Source organism: Protopterus annectens, chromosome 1.part2, assembly GCF_019279795.1.
Source record: "Protopterus annectens isolate FY-2018-M chromosome 1.part2, PAN1.0, whole genome shotgun sequence".
Taxonomy (NCBI): domain Eukaryota; kingdom Metazoa; phylum Chordata; order Ceratodontiformes; family Protopteridae; genus Protopterus; species Protopterus annectens.
The window spans coordinates 156,125,902-156,146,903 of NC_056727.1; the positions used below are offsets into that span (position 1 = coordinate 156,125,902).

At 46.0% G+C, this 21,002-nt stretch overlaps 1 protein-coding gene across 1 annotated transcript in view; it reads right to left on the minus strand.

Annotated features, from left to right (window-relative positions):
* Positions 1–21,002, minus strand: part of LOC122788261 (stonin-1-like) — a 1,416,105-nt gene that overhangs the window by 217,038 nt on the left and 1,178,065 nt on the right. The gene's annotated exons all lie outside the window — the stretch shown is intronic.

Below are 21,002 nucleotides of genomic sequence, written 5' to 3' on the forward strand. Positions count from 1 at the left end.
GGATGTGTTTAACAGTAGGAGAAAGGGTTATACACCTGGCTATTCTTGGAACTGGAGCAGCCATGCTGTCAATTTCAGGGTTTGGATGGTAGGATGGAACTGTCCCGAGTGGTGAATCAGGAGGTCTGGAGATGGTTCCAGAATCCATGGTTCCTCCAAGAGATAAGGCCACAGGAAGTGGAACAAGACTTGGCGAGGCCAGTAAGGAGCAATGAGGATCAGGGTAGTCTTCAACAGTTTTGCTTTCTGAATCACTTTGGGTATAAGGAGAAAGGGTGGAAAAGCGAAAAGAAGTCTCGGAGGCAACTGTGGTCCAGAGCATCCCTGGTTGACATCCCCGGATGGGGAATAGTTGCTGCATTTTACGATCATGTACGTGGCGAAAAGATCACAAGGGTGGCCCCATTTGTGGAAAATATCTTCTGCAACTTCTGTTTTCATGGACCACTCATGAGGCATCAGAATTGCTCGACTCAGTTTGTCTGCTATCACACTGGACTTTCCCGGAATGTGCGTTGCTACCAGAAAACACTGCGAGTCCATCACCCATTTCTGTACTCTTTGTGCCTCTCGACAAAGTGGGTAAGACTTGGTTCCCCCTTGCTTATGTACCACATTACAGACATGCTGTCTGATTGAAGTGCAATTGTCCCAGTGTGAAGTGCTTGCAACTCATATAGCACTGCTCTTATCTCCAGAACATTTATGTGCAAGTGGTTCTCGTGATCCTGCCGGATACCTTGGAACATGATTTCCAGATAATGCCCCTGCCACCCTATCTGAGAAGCATCCGTGATCAAGACTGCATTTTGTTGAGGAAGAACAAGGGGATGAATTTGATAAAGCTTATCTGTGTGCAACCACCATGTTAGATCCTTCTTGCAGGAGTTTGTAATGAGTATTTCATGGGACAAGGGTAGATCCTGCATTGACCACTGGGCAAATAGTAGCCACTGATGCACTCTCATATGTAGATGGGCTAGGGGAACTAAAAGAATGGCGGACGCCATAGTACTTAGAACTTGAACTATCCTCGCTTGCACTTTGTCTTTGGTCAGCAAGAGTCTGACTTGGTTGTACAATTCTATTCTTTCTAGTGTCAATTTTGCTGTCATGGTGGTTGAGTCTAAGTCTGAGCCTAAGAAGACAATACGCTGCGATGGAGAGGAGGCAGATTTTTTTTTAGATTTACTGTAATTCCTAATCTGGCACACAAGGATAGAGTCTCACCCTTGGCTCAGATTAGTTGGTGTTTGGTGGTAGCAGTGAGGAGCCAGTCATTTAAGTACAGAAACACCTGGAATCCCTGACGTCTCAGGTGAGCCGTGACCACCGCCACACATTTGGTGAACACTCTGGGGGGGCTGTAGTGAGGCCAAAGGGCAGTGTTTGAAATTGAAAATGACTGGCTCACAGCCAAAAGCATAGATGTCTTCCGGTACGCCTGTCCATTTTGATACGGTAGAACGCATCCTGAAGTTCTACGGAGCAAATCCAATTGTCTTTTCCAATAAATGGAAAAATTGACTGCAGAGTGATCATACGGAACTTGGAATTTTTTACAGACTTGTTCAGCTTGCTGAGATCTAGAACTGATCTCCAGTCCCCGTTTTTTTTTGGAACTAAAAAGAATCGTGAGCAAGTTCCGGATCCTATTTGCTCTGTGGGGACTTCTTGGATGACTTCTTTGAAGCAACGAGATAACCGCTAATGGTGCATGATCTATTTGATTGGGTGGTACATCTGTTAAAGACCGATTTGTAGAGGGATCGGAAACAAATGGAATGAGGTAACCTCTGGAAATTATATTTTGCACCCATAGATCTTGAGAAATTTGTAGCCAGATGCTTGGGTACAGTGACACACGACCCCCAACTGTCTCCAGAGACAGACAGTCAGGCAACCCTTCAGGGGCGATGAATGGGTCAATCAGAGAAAGCATCTTTATCACCCTGGTGTTGCGGACCCCCTCTGCCGCTAGCGTGGCGTCTTCCATTATAATTTCCCCTTCTGCCTCTAGGGGAAGGTTGATCCTGTGCTTGAGGGAAACCTTTTTGGGATTTACGGAACCACATTTTCCCTCCTGTTTGACCCTTGGGATAGGGTCTAGAAGGAAGGGAGAAACGGACTCTGACAGCAGATAAGGTTTTCCCTTCCTGCTCGCACCTGGTCAAAGTCTCTTTTACCTGAGGTCCAAAAAGAGTTGAACCATCAAAGGGGACGTTGGTAAAGGAAGACTTGAAGGACTCCGTAAAATTGCACAGACGCATCCAGGAATGCCTCTTAAGAGAGATTCCTGATGTGGCCGCCCTGCTCACTCCATCAGCTGCATAAGAAATCAGCCTCATGGAGGAGTTAGCAATAGAGGTAAGGGTGGAGCACTGCAAAAATACCTTGTCAGCGGATCCCGAAGCTACTGAACCCTGAAGGGCATCTCCCAACTCCTTTAGGAGATCCCTTTGTAGCCTAGTAAAATGGGACAGGTAGTTCAGCGATTGTAAGGTAAAAGCCGCTGAAGAAAAAGTAAGCTTTCTATACCTATCCATCGTCTTAGACTCTATTAGGAGGATGGATATTTGAGGATGTCTCAGATTACTCCTCCTTTGGAGCCGCTGCTACCACCATAGCATCCACAGGTACTCCCTTGATTAGAAAGGTTTTGTCTTCTGGAGCAGTAATAAATTGATTTGGCCTGCTTGGGACAGGCTCCACTGTGTCCGGAGAGGTCCACACTTTCCAAGATATGACCCCTAACAGTTGGTCATATGGTGGTGTCACCCAGGAGGTGGAAGGTCGGGAACCCAAAGCCTCAAGGTACACTGATTCGTCCTCAGTAGGGTTACGAGACTTCCAATCAGCCCTCTAAGGATTTCAAGGATGTCCACAAAAGAGACATCCTCAGAGGGGGATCTTAAGAGACCCTTGTAACTCATCCAAATCAATGTCAGAAGTGACAGACTCGGGTGAGTCAATATGCTTCCTCTTACAAACTCTCTTCCTAGAGACCTCTCCAGTGGGGTAATCTGGGGAGGTTTTGGAAGAGGGGACACCTCCTATGGGTTCTACTTGGGGCTCTGGTTCCCTACGTTTAAGAGCAAGTAGGGGAGAAGAGGCTGCTAGAGGGACGTCGGGTCCAATGGCAGGGCTTTAGCACTTGACAAAGCTCTATAGCCTTGAAAGCCTTACCACCCTGCTCCGAAGACCTCTGCTCCGAGGAAACAGAAGGTCTACTCTTAACAGGAGGAGCAGGCTCCGAAGTGGACGTGGGAGCCAAGCTCACGTGGGTCGAAGCACCGAGAGGGAAGGTCGGATCCGAAGAAAAAATGGGGTGACTAGCCCTTCTGGAGTTGACCGGAGAGCATTGGCTCCCAGACCCATCAGCTCCAGAGTGAAACGAAGTTAAAGTACCGTTTCCAAGGAAGCAGGAAGAGTTCTCGGAAATGAGAGTTCCAGCACTATATTAGAGCAAAGCAGTCAGAGGAGGAACAGCAGACTGAGGATGTGACGGATCTGAAGCGTTTGGGTCCAGAGAAGCTAACATTTTTGCCAGCATCGGGTCACAGAGCAGCCTCTTCATCACCCGCTCTACATCCTCATCAGATAGTGTCCTGGAGGAACGGTGGAAATAGATGGAGATCTCCTCCTTTCCAAAACAGGAGATCTTAAAGTTGGTGAAACTGGTTCCAAGATTGGTGAATGTCTTGACAGAAATGATAGTCTCAGAGCTGATGAAACAAATGGCACCGAGACTGAAGAAGCAGAATCGGAGCCAGAGCTCTTTGGCTCCGTCACTTTTGATTTTTTTGTCGGTTCTGAAGCAGGAGCCGATGGAAATTTCCTTTTGTGACTTTTACAGACCATCTGACCATGTGCCAGCTGTTCTTGAAAGGAACTTGTTATAAGAACCCTATCGATAAGTTTTCTCTTACGTTCATTAAGAACCCTGGTGCTGAACGCATGACAAAGTACAGGGTTCTTGCAAATGAGGCTCCCCAAGACAGTACACACACAACTGGTGCGACTGTCAGTTAACAACATTTTCTGAGAACATTTAAAACACATTAAAGCCAAAAGGGCGGTGTTCTTTGTGTTCTCTATCTTTATCCTTTGACATTTTGTTTTTAAGAACAGGAAAAGAAACAAATACAGTAATAATAGTACAACTATAAAGATATATATATATATATATATACACATATATATATATATATTTTTTTTTAATAGAAGGAGAAAAACTAGAACACAGAAAGGAGAGGCCCACTAATATAAATGGGCTACTACGGCCCTCTAACTTAAATGGGCCATACAATCCTTAAGAAAAGGGACAGGGGGTGCTAACACTCATGTAATCACTCTAGATAATAAGGGTAAAACTATTAATAAGAAAGATGAAGAAATATAGTCAAAAATATCAAAAATTCCACTTAGCCAATGAGCCAGCAAAGAAGGCAACCTGGAAGCTTTTGCGGCAAACGAGATCTGGGGAATTGCTGTGTTGTACCATGGAATAGGGGATAGCCTCGAGCCAGTAAAAGCTCTCGAGCTTTAGTATCTGCAGAGTCGGAGCCAAGGTTCGGCTCCAAACCCATCCAGCAAGAATTACGGTAAGATAGGACTACATAATAAGAAGTTATGTACCTACCATAACGTTCCATGTTAGTTGTCTTCTCTCGCCTTCTTTCTTGCTTGATGGGTTCGGAGCCGATCCCTCGGCTCCGACTCGGCACTTGCTAAGCTCGAGAGTCACTTTTACCAGCTCGAGGCAGCCCCATATCCCATGATGCAAGGCGGTAAGTACCCAGATCTCGTTTGATGACAAAGGGCAATAGCACCAAGCATAAAATACTTCCCAAAGGAAGAAAGAAAACTTACAGATGGAAGAAGGACCAGGTCTGAATGGTCTTCAGCATAACAGTTTCTTATAACAAGGTCTGTCCAGGCCAGGGGGAAGGAGGGAGGGTAGCAAGAAAGAAGGAGAGAAGACAACTAACATGGAACGTTATGGTAGGTACATAACTTCTTAATGTTAAGTTGTCAATCTCGCCTTCATTCTGCTTGATGGGACCGTCCCTAGCACCTCTTATCCTGGGTGGCTCAATGGAACAAACTCTTGAGGACTGTAGAGCCAAAACTGGCTCTGTCCCTGGAGGCCAAGTCCAATTTGTAATGGGAAACAAAAGTGTGAGGAGTGGCCCAAGTGGCCGCTGCACAAATAGTGTCTAAAGGAAGTCTAGCTTGAAAAGCTGTAGAAGTAGCTAAGCTCCTAGTTGAATGTGCTTTAGGTTTTGAGCACAGCTGTTTTCCCCTGAGCAGATAAATTTCAGAGATGACCGAAGAAAGCCATCTGGACAAGGTCACTTTAGAAACAGGAAGGCCTTTTATATTCTTCGCATAGGAATCAAAAAGGTGCTCTGATATTCTAAATTTTTTTGTTCTGTCCAAATAATATCTAAGATGACGGTGGACATCAAGATAATGTAGCTTTTGTTCAGCTCTATCTGAATAGTTAGGGAAAAATACAGGCAGATCAATGGATTGATTCAAATTGTTCTTTGAAGCGACCTTAGGCAAAAAGGTTGGGTTAGTTCTCAAAGATACTCTGTCTTTGTGAAAAACCAAATAGGGGGGTCGAACCGAAAGAGCATGAAGTTCAGACACCCTCCTGGCCGATGTAATAGCCACTAGGAATAAAGTTTTCCAAGAAAGATATTTCAGGAACAAGAAACAGCTGGCTCGAAGGGGAAGAATCAAGGATGTCAGCACTAAATTTAGATCCCACTGAGGAGGAGGATTCCTGATTGGAGGCTTTAGTAGGAAAATTCCTTTCAAGAAGGCCCTGCAGAGCCTATGGGACATAATATTATGATCTGCTATCCCGACATGAAAATTGGAAATAGCAGCCAATTGAACTCTGACTGTGGAAGAAGAGGAGCCTGCATGAAAAATCTCTGCTAAGAAGTCCAGAACTGCCTGAACAGGGGCAGTAAAAGGATCAATATTTTGGGCCTTAGCCCAATAAGAGAAACGTTTCCATTTGCTTGTATAAATCCTCCTGGTAGAGGATTTTAGTGAAGCTACTATGATGTCTCTAACTGGGTTAGAGATCAAAGGAAGCCTGGCTAAGGAAGGAAGTGGAGCAACCATGCTGTGAGGTTGAGAGAAGGGATTGACCGGTGCAGCTGACCCGATTGGTGAATCAGAAGATCTGGCACTGGGTCCAGATGCCACGGCTGCACCAAAAGGTGATGATGGAGGAACGGGAACCAAACTTGTCGAGGCCAGTAAGGGGCAATGAGAATCAATTTGGCTCTCAAAACGGTAGCTTTCTGGATAACCTGAGGGATCAGAGGAAATGGAGGAAGGCATAAAGAAGTCCCTGGGGCCAATCCTGGGTCAGAGCGTCTCTGGGGGGATGGCCTGATAGAGGGAAGAGGCAGAAGAAGTCTGGACATTTGCTGTTTTGGGGAGTAGCAAAAAGATCGCAACATGGACGACCCCATTCCAGAAAAATCTCTTCCGCTATAGATTGCTTGAGAGACCACTCGTGAGGCATGAGAATAGCTCTGCTCAATCTGTCCGCTACAATGTTGGTTTTCCCAGGGATATGCGTTGCTACCAGAAACCGATGAGAGGAGATCGCCCATTGCCATAGTCTGAGCGCTGCTCGACACAAGGGGTAGGACTTGGTTCCGCCCTGTTTGTTGATATACCAAACTACAGACATGTCTGTGTGGACTGCAATTGTCCCTACGGGAAGAAAGTCGTTGAGGGCTTGCAACGTTAAAAGCACTGCTCTCATCTCCAGGACATTTATGTGCAGATGGTACTCGAACGGCTGCCACGTCCCATGAACCATCCTGCCCTGATAATGACCCCCCCCACCCGATCAGGGAGGCATCCGTGGTGACAGTGGCTATCGGGGATGGGGGTACAAAGTACCTGCCTTGGTGAACCTGAGGAGATGTGATCCACCAAGCAAGATGCTCTTTGCAAGTCTGTGTCACCAGAATCTGGTGACGCATTGGAAGTTGTTGGTATGACCATTGTGTGAACAGCATCCACTGAAGAAGGCGGATGTAGAATCGAGCCAGGGGAAGAAGAGTAATGGCCGCAGCCATGAGACCTAATACCTTTAGAACCATTCTGGCCTGTGCTTTCTTGTTGGCCAGAATGATCCTGACATGACTCTGAATGTCTGAAACTCTTTGATCTGTAAGGGTAGCTGACATCCGAACAGTGTTTAAGTTTGCCTATGAAGGTAATAGACTGGCAGGGCGATAAGGATGACTTTTCGAAGTTGATCGAGATGCCCAAATGAGAACAAAGATTTATTGTGTAATCCCTGGCTTGTATAAGCTGATGCCTGGTGGTGGCTGACAGGAGCCAGTCGTCGAGATACGGAAACACCTGGAATCCTTGACGTCTCAGGTGAGCCGTGACCACTGCCATGCATTTGGTGAACACTCTGGGGCTGTAGTGAGACCAAAGGGCAGGGCTCTGAACTGGAAATGACTGGACCCCAGCCGAAAGCGGAGAAATCTCCTGGAGCGTCTGTGAATTTTGATGTGATAGTACGCATCCTGAAGATCTATTGAGCACATCCAGTTGTCCTTCTGTAAGAAGGGCAGAATTGACTGAAGAGTGACCATTCGAATCTTGTCTTCCTCACAGACTTGTTGAGTCTGCTGAGATCCAATATTGGTCTCCAGTCTCCCGTCTTTTGGGGACCAAAAGAACCTTGAGTAGATTCCGGCTCTGAATGGTCTGTTGTAACTGGCTGAATGGCTCTTTTTGCAGTAGTTTTGAGACTTCTAACTCTGCAATTTCCCTTAGACCGGGTGGTACATCTGGAAGGGAATTTGAGGGAAAGGACTTTCCTCGAAAGGAATTATGTAACCCTTGGATATGATCGACTGTACCCATCTGTCTTGAGTGAGGGAATGCCAGGCTTCTGGGTACAGTGATAATCTTCCCCCGACTGCCTCCAAGGAGGGACAGCCGGGCAACATCTCAGGGATGCTGAAAGGGCTTGTCAGAGAGAGGCTCTCTGTTTCCCTGGTTTTTGGACCCCTCTGCCTCTAGAGCGTCTGTTGTTGTTACCCCCTCTGCCTCTAGGGGTAAACTGACCACGTGAATCCGGCGTGACTCCTTGGGATTTATGGAACCACATTTTTCCACCTTTCTGTCCTTTGGGATAAGGTCTAGAAGGGGTGGAAAAACGGACTCCTACAGCAGAAAGAGTCTTGCCGTCCTGTTTGCACCTGGTCAAAGTTTCCTTCACCTGAGGGCCAAACAAAGCTGACCCATCAAAGGGAGAATTTGTGAAGGACGCCTTGAAGGGATCTGCAAAATCACATAGCCGCATCCAGGCTTGGCGTCTAAGAGCCACACCTGTACCTGCGGCTCTACTGCTCCATCAGCAGCATATGATATTAGCCGCATGGAGGAGTTTGCAATGGAATTAAGGGTTCCTAGCTGCGAAGCAATCTTTTCTTGAGCTCCTGCAGCTGTAGGATCCTGTACTACTTCACCCAGCTCCTTAAGGATATCCCTCTGGAGTCTGGTGAAGTGACATAGGTAATTCAGCGAACGATAGCAAAGGTCGCTGAGGAAAACATCCGCCCGTACCTATCCATGGTCCTAGTGTCCTTATTAGGAGGATTGACGGCACGGAAGGATCTGCAAGTTCCTTCTTGGTGGCCGCAGCCACCACCATGGCATCAGCGGGACACCCTTAGTGAGGAATTGCTTGTCTCCGGGCAGTGATAAATTTTGAAGGCCTCCTAGGGACTGGCTCTACAGAGTCAGGAGCTGCCCACGCCTTCGGGCAATAACCTGCATAAGGGGTCGAAGGCGGAGACACCCAGGAGGTGGAGGGCCGAGATCCAAACGCCTCTAGGTATACTGACTCATCCTCAGAGGGATTGTTGGTGGGCCAGTTTCCCTCTGTTTAAGGAGTTCTAGGATGTCTGAGAAGGAGACATCCTCAGAGGGGATCTAGGGGATCCCTCTGACTCATCAAAGTCAGTATCCGAAGTGACAGACTCGGGAGTCTACATGTTTCCTCTTACAAGTCCTCTTCCTAGGAGGATCTCCAAACATCAGGAGAATCCTCGGAAGAGGGGAAATTCCCAATGGGGAAACCTGAGGCGGAGGATCTCTGGGTCCTGTAGCAAGAGAAGTGGCAGAGATGTCAACAGGCACTATAGAGGGAGGAGCTACGGAACAGACTGCTGACTGATACCAGTGGCCAGCACACTCTTCATCACCTCGAATGCTCCCCTCCCAGGCAGGTCCGAGAGAACCCGTTCAAGAACTAGGAACTCCAGGGACCACCGAAGGGAAGTCTCCGAGGCAGATGTCGGAGCCGAGCTCACCAAGGCCGAGGCTCCAAGGGAAGAGCGGGTTCGGACAAGGGTCCGATGCCACTCACCCCTCGGAGGAGACCATGGAAGCCCGACCACGAATCCCTCTAAGGAAGGTCTCAAGAGGAGATAAGAGTAGAGGCTGAAGGAACAGAAGGGGGTATCTGTCCTCCAGCCGTAGCAGTAACCATTCGAAGACTCCAACTCCAAGCTCTGGGGTAGAGTTGAAGGAGGAACTGTAACGGGGTGTGGACCAACAGTCGCCTGTTGAGACGGACTATGTAACATTTGGGCCAGTACCTGTGACTTAAGTAATCTGCTGACCACTCTCTCTAGGTCATGGTCTGAAAGTCTGGATGACCTTGAAGATCGGCTCCGATGGCTCCGTTCCGAAAGGAGAGGTGAAGCCGAGCAAAGTATCGGCTCCAAGGAAGGAGACCTCGACCTCTTCCTGGAATGAGCCATCGGAACCGATACTATAGATCCTGTCGGAGCCGAAGACTTATCGGAGCCGACAGGAAGCTCGATGCATCGGCTCCAGCCGGAGCCGATACAGCCACAAAGTAACGGTGTCGGAGCCGATCGGAGCCGACACCGATGCCTGTGCCACATGGTGGTCGGAACCGATCGGAGCCGACACCGAAGTGGTCGATGCAGAATCGGCACCGATAGCCATCGGTGCCGAAGGCGTTGGTAAGCCAGAATCGGCTCCAGCCGAGCGATCTCGACTCAGAACAAGTCGGAGCCGAGGCCGCAGGCTTAGACACAGAAGCCTGGGCCTTGGAAGATTTGGCTGATTTAGATGGAGCCGACTTAGCCGGAGAGCCCTCCGGCTTAAGAAGGCCCCTAAGTATCAGCTTGTTTCGTCTTTCCTGCAGGACTCTCTGGCTGAAGGAATGACAAATAGCACAGGAGTCCTGCAGGTGAAGAGGCCCCAGGCAATACAGGCAAGAAGTGTGACCGTCTGTCAGAGACATCTTCTGACAGCACGAGTCACACTTCTTAAAGCCTGAGACCCTCTCCTTTGACATGGTGTTTCACAACACACACACACACCAGTCAAAGAATTAAATAAAATAAAATACCAAAAAGGTATTACTAGAAAAACACACACACACACCCTAACAGGGGGGGGATGGGATGGGTAAAGTTTGACTAAAAAAAAAAAAAATTAGTAGAGACAGGGATTTTCTGTCAGAAAATCTATATAATTAACTTAAAACTAAAATTAAAGGGTTTTTAGCAAAAAGGGGCTTAAATATCAAAGTAGTGAATCACTTACCAGGAGCTGGTAAAAGGAGGACCTCATAAGCGAAGCGGCAAACGAGATCTGGGTACTTACCGCCTTGCATCATGGGATATGGGGCTGCCTCGAGCTGGTAAAAGTGACTCTCGAGCTTAGCAAGTGCAGAGTCGGAGCCGAGGGATCGGCTCCGAACCCATCAAGCAAGAATGAAGGCGAGATTGACAACTTAACATCAAACCTTTTCCATTTCCATTTAATCCTGTAAAGTTTTCTTGTAGAAGCCTTATAAAAAGATAAAAGTATGACAGACAGGAGAAGAGAGCATCGGTTGTCTGGCTATTAACAGAACTGGTGAAACCACGGTGTTAAGCTTGAAGTCTGAGATATCCGGACGAGTCATCCCAGTCAGGTGAGACAGGAGGTCTGGAATTTGATCCAGAATCTAAGGTTGGTAAAGTAGATGAGGCCAAAGGAAGGGCAACCAAATCTGCTGAGGCCAGTAAGGTGCAATGAGGATGACTTTGCTCTTCAATCTTTATGCAGAAATGTGGGAATTAGAGGAGTTGGCAGGGGAGAGGGGGCAATTGTGGAGTAGAGCATTCCTCAGTGACTCCCCTGGTGGGGGGATCAGGACAAAAAAGCTGCTGCACTTCTCGTTTAGGGAGAAGCAAAATGATCGCAGCAAGGCTGGCCTCAGTAATCTAGAATAATTTCTGTCACATTCTGGTTGACAGATCACTCATGAAGTAGTAGAATGGACCCGCTCAATTAGTCTGCTGTCATGTTGGACTTACCTTGTTTGCTGATGTACCAGACTACTAACATATCTGTCTGAATCACAACGGTCCCAAAAGGGAGAGAGTCTTGGAAAGCCTGCAATGCTAAAAGCACTGCTCTCATTGCCCAGGACACTGATATGCATATTGGGCTCTTCAGGGGACCAAGTGCCTTGGACTGTCTTCCCAGGAAGTGCTCCCTTCACCCAATTTGGGAAGCGTCCATGGTCACTACAGCCCTGGGCTGAGGGAGAATGAAAAGGTGGCCTTGTAGAACTTGGTCTGATCGAATTCACCACCAAAGGTATCTTCTGCATGCCTGGGTGATTCCTGTTTGGGTTGACATGAGTTGATAGACTCGACCATTATATTGCTAACATCGATTGAAGAATTTTCATATGAAATCTTGCTAGAGGAACTAAAATTATGGCCTCTGACATTGATTCCAAACCTTGAAGAATCAAACAGGCTGTGGTACTCTGAATAATTTTCCTGAGCTGGAATCTGAAAAGTTTGTACTCCTGGGAGAGGAAGAGAAGCTGCTACTGATACCATGTTAAAATTTGCTTCTATGAATTCCAATGTTTTAGACTGTTCTGAATGTGTTGTAATTCATGGTTATCCCCAGCTGGGGGCAAGCCTGGAGTACCTGATCTCATGCTCTTATTAGCAGATGCCTAGTCGGGGCAGTAATGAGCCAGTCATCAGGTATGGAAACACTCGGAATCCCTGCAGTCTGAAGTGAACTGCGACCACTGCCATACATTTGGTGAACACTCTGGGAGCTGCGGTGAAACAAAGGACAGTGCTCTGAACTGGTAATGACTAGCTCCCAGCCAGAAGCATAGACACCTCCTGGATTGTCTGTTCATTTTTATGTGATAGTACGCATCTTAAAGTTCTAATGAGCACATCCAGTCGTCCTTGCACAGGAAAGGCACAATGGACTGAACCATGACCATCCAAAACTGTGTGTAAAACTGATTTGTTCAGGTTGCTGAGATCCAAAATTGGTCTCCAGTCCCCTGTTTTCTTTGGCACTAAAAAGAATCTTGAGTAAATTTCGGACTTTATCTGGTCTGGTGGGACCTGTTGGATGACTCTTTCTAGCAACTTTTTGATTTCTAGTGCTGCTGCTTTCGTATGACTGGGTAGAACATCAGGGACATTTGCAGACAGACAGAGGTGGAAGGGAAAAGGGGATTATAAAACCCCTGGAAATGATCCTCTGCACCCACATATCTTTTGTGATGTCTAACCAGGCTCTGTGGTGCAAGGATAACAGACCCCTGATTGCCTCTAGAGGGGGACAACTGGGCCTCCTTTCAGGAACACTGGTAGGATCTATCACAGAAGGAATCCCTGAACTCTTGGTTCTGCAGGTGTCCTCTGCCTTGTAGGTGTCCTCCATTTGAGATTCCCCCTCTGCCCCTGGTGGAACTATCTCCACTTGGATCTCGGAAAGGACCTTGAGACTTTCTGAACCACATTTTTCGACCTTCTTGTTGATTCCTAGAGAAAGAAAGATCTTTGAGGAGTCAAAAAATATACGCCCGCTGCAGAGATGGTCCTCCCATTTTTTCACACCTGCAGTGTGTGGCTTTAACTTTAGGGCCAAACAGTGAACTGACGTCAAAGGGTGCATTGACAAATGAGGACTTGTAGGGCTTTGCAAAATCACACAAGTACATCCAGGCATGCCTCCCAATGGAAATGCCTGAACCTGCTGCCCTTGAGGCACCTTCAGCTGCATACAAGATAAGCCTCATGGACGAATTAGAAACAGACTATAGGGTAGCCAACTGTAAAGCCACAGACGTCTGATTTTCTGCAATAGTAGTCCCAGAAAGGGATTTTGACAGTTCCTTTATCAAGTCCTTTTGTAGTCTTGTAAAGTGTGTCAGGTAGTTCAGCGTCCCAAGGGCAAAAGTCACTGAAGCCTACACACTTCCCAAATCTGTCCACTCCCTAGACTCCCTGTTAGGTGGATGTACAGAGAAACATTGTGCAGCAAATTCCCTCTGTGGCCATCGCCATAACCATGGCATCTACGGGCACTCCTTTGCTTCAGAATTCCCTACCTACAGCTGGAGCCAGAATCCAGTTTGGTCTTTTGGGGATTGGCTCAACTGAGTCAGGCTCCTTCCACGCCCACCTAGAGATCCAGTCAATGAGTTCATCAGTGGAGGAGTAACCCAAGGAGGTAGATGGGCCAGCTCCAAAGGCCTCCAGGAATACTGATTCCTCTGGGGAAGGGTTATCAGAGGACCAACCACCCCTATGCTTAAGGATCTCAAGAATGTCTCTGAAAGACATGTCTTCATGAGGTGATCTTGGGGATGCCTTCATCAAAATCAGTATCCTTGGTGACTTGACTCCTAAGGGGAGTCGAAGTCACTTCATTTGCACTCCTCTTCCTAGAGACTTCTTTGGTGGGATGCTCTGGCGAAGTACCAGAAGAGATTGTAAAGCCCTGCTGAGTAGCTTGAAAACTTTGAGCTGGCTGTCCTTGTGGTGTAGAATGATATGGCTCAAAATGCAAAGACATCTAGGATCCAGACGGAAGATCTGAGGGGACAGGATCCATCCGTCCTACCACAGCAGGAAACACTCTCTTCACTACCTCAAAAGCAGAATACTCCAGGGAGAAGGAAGGCAATGGAGCAGAGAAGCCAGGTTTCTTGCCCATTAGCCTCCATCTGCCCCCAAAGGCAATCTACCTGTGGTGGAAGTTGGAGCTGAGCTGTCCACAGCTGAGGCTCCGAGGGGCAGAGATAGCGCAGAAAACTTTGGAAATGACTCTAATGCCTCAGACTTGACAGGGACACTTCAGATCAGAGAGTCATTCTGCTCTGAAGACATCAGAGCCTGTCCACTCAGAGACAGCTTCAGAGCCGAAGATAAAAATATCTTCGGATCTGAACCAGATGGACCCAAAGACTCGAAAATGGGAGTCCAAAATGATCTGTCAGATTAGAGGAGCAGCTGCAATTGGCGGAATGGTGGAAGGTCGGGCTTCCTGACCTAAAGGGGTAGGAACTGGGAGAACACCCATCTGTAGCTGTGCCAAGAGGAGTCTCCTCATTCTGTCCATGTCAGCTTTGGTCAAACTTCTTGAACAACGAGAGGAAGCTAGGTATGGGGACCTAGAGTGCTGGTGTTTCAGAAAGAGAGGGAGGGATCAAGAAGGGATGATGGTGTCGAGGATCCTAAAGGTTTGGGAGACTTAGATGTCTCCTTTGATTTTGATTTGGGGGATTGAGCCCCAGCAACAGCTTCTGAGAAGGAAGTAGGAAGTAACTCCTTCAAAAGTTTATTCTTTCTATCCGTAATTGCATGCAGATGAAAGTTTTTGCAAATAGCACAAGCAACTTGAAGGTGGTCTGGACACATGCAATACATACAAAGTGTGAGTGTCAGATAAAGGCAACTTGTACCTACACTTTTGGTGCCTCTTCAAACCCAAAGGACCTTTTTCTAACATCCTGACAGACTGTAACAAAAAATAAAATAGTAAGAAAGAAAGGACTTGCAAGGAAGAAAAAGACAGAAAGAAGAGAGAGATACCAATGATGGTATCAATAATTACAAAGAAACTGTAAAAAGAAAAATTAGAGTATAAACAAAGCCAACTATTTAAGAAAGAGCTACATGTAGTGTAATAAAAGGGAGAACTATTAATAAGATTTGAAAAGAAAATATTAAAACACTTATCATTTGAAATGAATCACTCAAGAGCTCAAGATGCCCATGTCTAATCGTGAAAGTGGCAAATAAGATCTGGGGTATGCTAGGGGTTGGTGCAATTTCAGTAAGGGTGGAGCTTGAGAGTTTTTTGGTGGAAACTAGCTAAAGTAACGGCCAAGTCAAATCCAAAGATCAGATCCAGACCAAACAGTTGAGCACAGAATGGAAATTGACAGCATTTAAAATTGATGTGCATCTGCAAAGTTGCATGGCAAAAGAAGTATGTTCACAGTAATCATCTCTGTCTGCTTGAATACAGACAAAGGAATGCGTTAACTCTACAAGGAATATGCATTTACTTTTTTTTTTTTTTTTTTTTTTTTAAAGAACGAAAGAGGCCATAACAGCAAATTATACCAGTAGCTTAAACAAATTTTATAATGCATATGCAAATAATTGATATGTAACACTGAAAACTGGAAGGTATAAACACACAATTTACTAAAATTACTTCAACTTTCCAAACCAAAAAGACAGAAAACAGAATAGAGCCCAAGAAAGTTATGACCATCTTCTTTTGACTGGAAAAAGGAGCAGAAAGGGTTTTAGCCTCCCTCCCACAAAATATAGCATTCATAGAACCCAAGATGCTCAGTAACATCTCAAGCCTTGATGAAGAAATGCCTCTATCAAGTAGAGCCACTGGAGTGATCCCCGGGGTGAACTTTCTACTTCAAATCCACTCATCAAGATTTCTCTTGAAAAGAGCCAGTGAGGTGCTCTGTTTGACATGTATGGAAAGTCTGTTCTAGACCATGGGCAGTCTCTGGGTTATGAACCTGTCCCACCAGCATGTTCTGTTGATTGTGGTAATGAGGTTGAGGTCCCTGGAGTGTGTGGTGTGGAAGGATTGGGATTTCTCTAGGTGTAACTTTTCTAACAGAGATTGCCTCTTAATAGACGATACGAGACAGAGAAAAGCTGGAGTTTTTTGAGTCTGTCCATGTAGGGCATGTATTTAAGGCATAGGATCCTCTTCGTGAGATACTTTTATGGCCTTTCCAGCTGTTGCAGATGTTTAGTGAGGTACATGCCAAATGGGGAATTATACTCAATGACTGGTCTAATGAGGGAAGAGTAGAGAGAGATGATGACCTCTTTTTTTTCCTGGATACAAAACCTTTGGTAATGAGATGGACCATATAGAAGGACTTTCTGACCACAGTGGCAATATGGTGGTCGAAGGAGTGGTTGCTGTCAACCTGTGTCCCCAGATCTCTTATAATGCCTTCAGTGGGCTACCATCAATGTAGTAATTAGTGGGAACTGAGTTTTTCCCAAAGGGAACGACGACATTTTTTGGCATTAAGCTTAAGGCCATGGTTTTGACACCAGTCGTTGGTCTCAGTGAGGCCTTTCTGTAGGATGTCTACTTCACTTGGGGAGTTGATAATGGCTCCCAGCTTGCAACTGTCTACAAACACGGTCAGCCAGAGTCCCTCCATCTTGAGGTGGACTTCTGAGAAGTAGATGTCAAACAGGAGAAGACCCAGGACCGATCCCTGTGGGACTCCACTCGTGACTGGTAGGTAGTCTGACTTGGGAGTCTGCTACTTTCACACTGTGGGTTCTATCTGTGAGTCAGTTTGCAACCCACCTAGTGATATAGGGGATGATGCCTAGTTTGGTGATTCTATCAATAATTCCTGAGTGGGGAATGGTATCAAAGGCCTTGGCCAGATCGAGGTAGGCTGTATCACCTGCCTTGCCCTCATCCACAGCTCTGGCGACTGACTCAAAGAAGTCAACCAGGTTGAGCAGGCATGATCCACCCTTCACAAAACCTAATTGTGTGGGATCCAGAGTTGAGAGATTTCCTACATCCTTGTTAATTAGGTCCATGATGATGCGCTCCATAGCCTTACATATTAGACTTGTCAGGCTAATGAGACGATAATTCCCAGGATCTGTAGTTGCTCCCCCTTTATGGAGAGGGATGACTGCAGCAGTGCGCCATTCTGTAGGGACAAAGCCTGAGGTGAGGCTGTGATTGAACAGGGCACACAGGTGTGGTGCCAGCTAACTTTGTAGTTCATGTAGAACACAGCCAGGGATATTGTTGGGTCCCATGGAAGCTGTATTCTTGGCCTTGGACAATGCAGCTTTAACCTGTGCTGCAGTAATCCTGGGTGCCTGGCATTCTTCCGGTATTGTAACTGGTCCTTGGGGGGGGGGGGTAAAGTTGGCACTGAATCTGTTGGCAATATCTGTTGGCTCAGTATAGGAGGTACCATTCTGCAGTAACTCAGAGCATTTCTGGATATTGCTGTGGAGGTTCTTGATATAACGGTGGAAGGCTTTGTGGTTGTTTTTAGTGTCTGATGCAATTCTGTCTTAATAGCCAGCTTTCAAGATTTTGATGAGGGATCTCAACTTTATGTTGAGACTAATAAGGGAGTTTTTCCACTCTTGGGACTTCACCTTTCTCTGCAACAGTTTCTTCCTTCTGTTGCAGAGTTTGTTAATGACGGGGACCACCAGATTGGCTTCCTTTTTTTGGAAGAGAGCATCTTGGTTCTGTTGGGTATGGCTAGTTCCATGCATTTATATACGTGATCGTACAGTGCATTGGTGTATGATTCGGAAGTCATGCACCTATTTTCCATTTGCATGGGTGCTGAGAAGTTAGCCACCTCTGTTTTTAGGAGCCCAAAGTCAGCTCTGGAGAAGTTTTTCATGGTGGTTACCTTGGCTGGTGGTGTGGGTGATATGTGGATTTCCATGGTAATTAGTCTGTGGTCGGTTCTCACCAGGGAGGAATGGACTTTTGATGTTGAGCAACGATTGCCCAGTAATAACCAGGTCAAGGATGTTGCTTCCTCTAGTGGGGGTAAGAATGAGCTGGTCCAGTGCATTGGAATTAATGAATTCCAGGAAGCATTGGGCAATGTATTGGTGTAGGAGTAGTTTTCTCGGTTGATGGAGTAGTTGAAGTCACCTAGTATGAGAGTGTTGGGTTGGACCCTAATAGTTTCCAGGGTGCTTAGAAATGTGGAATGAGAGTCTTGGGACATGGCTGGGGACCTGTAGGAGACTACGACCTGAATCACCGTCTTTCCCACTGCTAGTTGTACCTGAAGTATCTCTGATGCATTATGCTGGGCTAGTAGTCTGGAGGTGTGCATATCCTTTATGAATATGGAGATGCCACTGCCTTTGGAGCTTCAGTCCATTTTCTGGGGCCAAAAGGTCTAGAATGAGTTATAGCCTGGTAGTGCAGGGGTGCTTTCTGTTGCTTTAAACCAGGTTTCCATTACAGCATAAATGTCAATATTCTCCATTTTGAGGAGTGCTTCGAGTGAGTGCATCTTGAGATTTAGACTTCTAGCACTGAGCGGCATGACCCTCAGATTGCAATTATTTATACCTGTTATGGTGGTAATTTGGTCTTTGGAACACCACCTAAAAAAGGCACTATAGGGGTGGGAAGAGATTTAGCCAGTATCTGGAAACCTAGGTGTGACAGATGCAGGCCATCTCTGGCAAAGCATAGAGTTATGTCAATCATATCCTCCCAAGCAGACAGATACTGGATCCCCTTAGAATGACACCAGAAACTCAGCCAATTGTTGAAGTCAATCATTTTCTGCTTGGACTGCGGTATCATGTTGGGTGATGGTAGGATGCTGCTCAGGCGCCTAGGGTCATACCTGCCTGGGCCACATAATCCAAGAGCTCCTCCATGTCTCTTTTCATGTAGTCCAGGGAGGTACGTCTCAGGTCATTCACACCCACATGGACAATGACAGAGTCATACTTGTGGAGTGACCTCAGTGCGTGTGTTGTGTTGGAATCTGGCACCCAACAGACAGCTGACTGTTACCTTCTCCTTATTCAGTCTAGTGAGTGGGACATCAGTGTACTTCACTATCGAGTCACCTGTGATTAGTTTATTGGGCAAGCTGTTTTGCCTTAGGGGCTTAAGTTGAGGGGCACACTGTGTAAGTGAGCTGTGTGTCTTGTGATTTGTGCTCTGTTGTGGCGGTCAAGTGCGTTTCTGATTTGGAGGTCTCTGCTGTTTGGGTAGATTTATATTGACAGCCTCCTCGAAGGTGGGTTTGTGCTTTTATGTGAGAGCTGTGATGGTGGGTGTTCTGGAGGGCTGTGTGTTCCATGTGGTGTGGTGCAGGTGTTGACCTTCTCCTCTTGACCAGCTATTCTGGTCTTGGCTGGAGAGTGCATGTCTTCCAGTTTGGATATACAAGTGCATCTCTCACAAGTCTGAGTGTTGGGAGGTAAGAGGAGAGGGTTGCCTGTGTAGATGAGGCAGTTGCTACACTGCCTCAGAACACCCAAGTTCACCAGGTTAATAGGAGAAAGCACAGGGAACTGACCTTTAGAAATGCCAAGAGGGATGGTCATTATTAATAAGTACTGGAGCGGTTTTCCTAATAGGACGTTTACTGCTGTTAGCATTTATGTGTGCTACAATAATTGCTACAAGAAAGCAAATGAAGTGCTAGGCGAATACGCTAGTTAAATGCAAGAGAGAAGAGAACTAGCAAGATCGAAGGGAAAAATTGAAGAACAGACTTTCTGGCACCGCTAACAGTTTACCCTAGCTTAGTGGCACTCGCAAACCCATGCAAACACCAGCTTTTAAAGCAGAAAGTTGAAAGGGAGCTAGAAACCACTCCTCTTGTGGTAGATAGCTTATCAGTGGGAGTGGTAAGCACTAGGTAGCCTAAAAGGCTTCCCTCTAACAGAAAGGTCTGGGGATCTCAAACTACAATACAGTCCTGAATACAGCAAATTTGTATCTAGACTACTCTAGAAACAGGAAAAGCTGAAAAACAAGCTAGACTTTTTTTTTTTTTTTTTTTTTAAATATAACAGTAGCAAAGAAGCAAATTGATTTAAACAAATTAACCAGTTAACCAATAAAAAAGCTCAAAACTTAGTCCTGTTCCAGCAATCTTCAATCAGACAAGCTCCAGCTGCACACTCCTGCCACTAGGGTGCAGCATGGGAACCTTCTCCAAAAAAAAAAAAAAAAAAAGATGGCCTGGATTAGTGCTCAAGTTATACAAACAAAGCTAGATTCAGCAGGTCTGAATCTGGTCTATGCTACAGCAAACAAAGGGCACCAATTTCAGAAAGAAACCATTCAAATAAGTAGGCACAATAAGCCTTTAACCAGAAATTCCCCAACACTTAGAATAACAGACACTAAGCCTTCAATCAGCAACTCCCACCTTAGAAGGATGTAAGCTACCTGCCCTGCCACAAGAGTGCAGACCACAAACCTTCTTAATGTAAAACAACTGGCCTGAAGCCCAAGTGCTTAAACCAAAAGGCTTAGAATAGCAGTTAAATGTAACGAGGCTACTAACAAGCAGTAATAAATGCAGCAGAATAAATGCAACTGAGTACTTTTAAGAACAGGCAGCAAAAGCAAAATAAAGTGGGAAGAAACACAAATACAGTAAAAGCAGATGAATAAAGTGCATTTTTTGGTTAAATTGGAAGGGATAAAACAGAATAATTTAAGGTTGATAAACTAGGGGGGTGGGGCCTTCCCAAATGATCTCTCTCTACTCAGTAGAATAAACGGATGAAATGGGACTGGGAGGAGTGTCCAAAATGAGATTTATAGTAGGGGTGGGCAACTCAAAAGCCACCAAATTTAAGAACACAACAAGGACTGAGCAGGTGGGTGGAGAACTCCAACAGAACAGAAAACTTAAAACAAATGTAATGCTAGAATAAGATGCAAAATAGAAGTGATCAAACCTTAAATAATGAGCTTCAAATCAAAATTAAATGCAGAGGTGAGTGATACTCAGAGCAATGCAGACCACATAAACACTTCAAATAACTACAGATATTTCTAAATAAAATAGCCTTGACACTATCCATGGAAGTTGA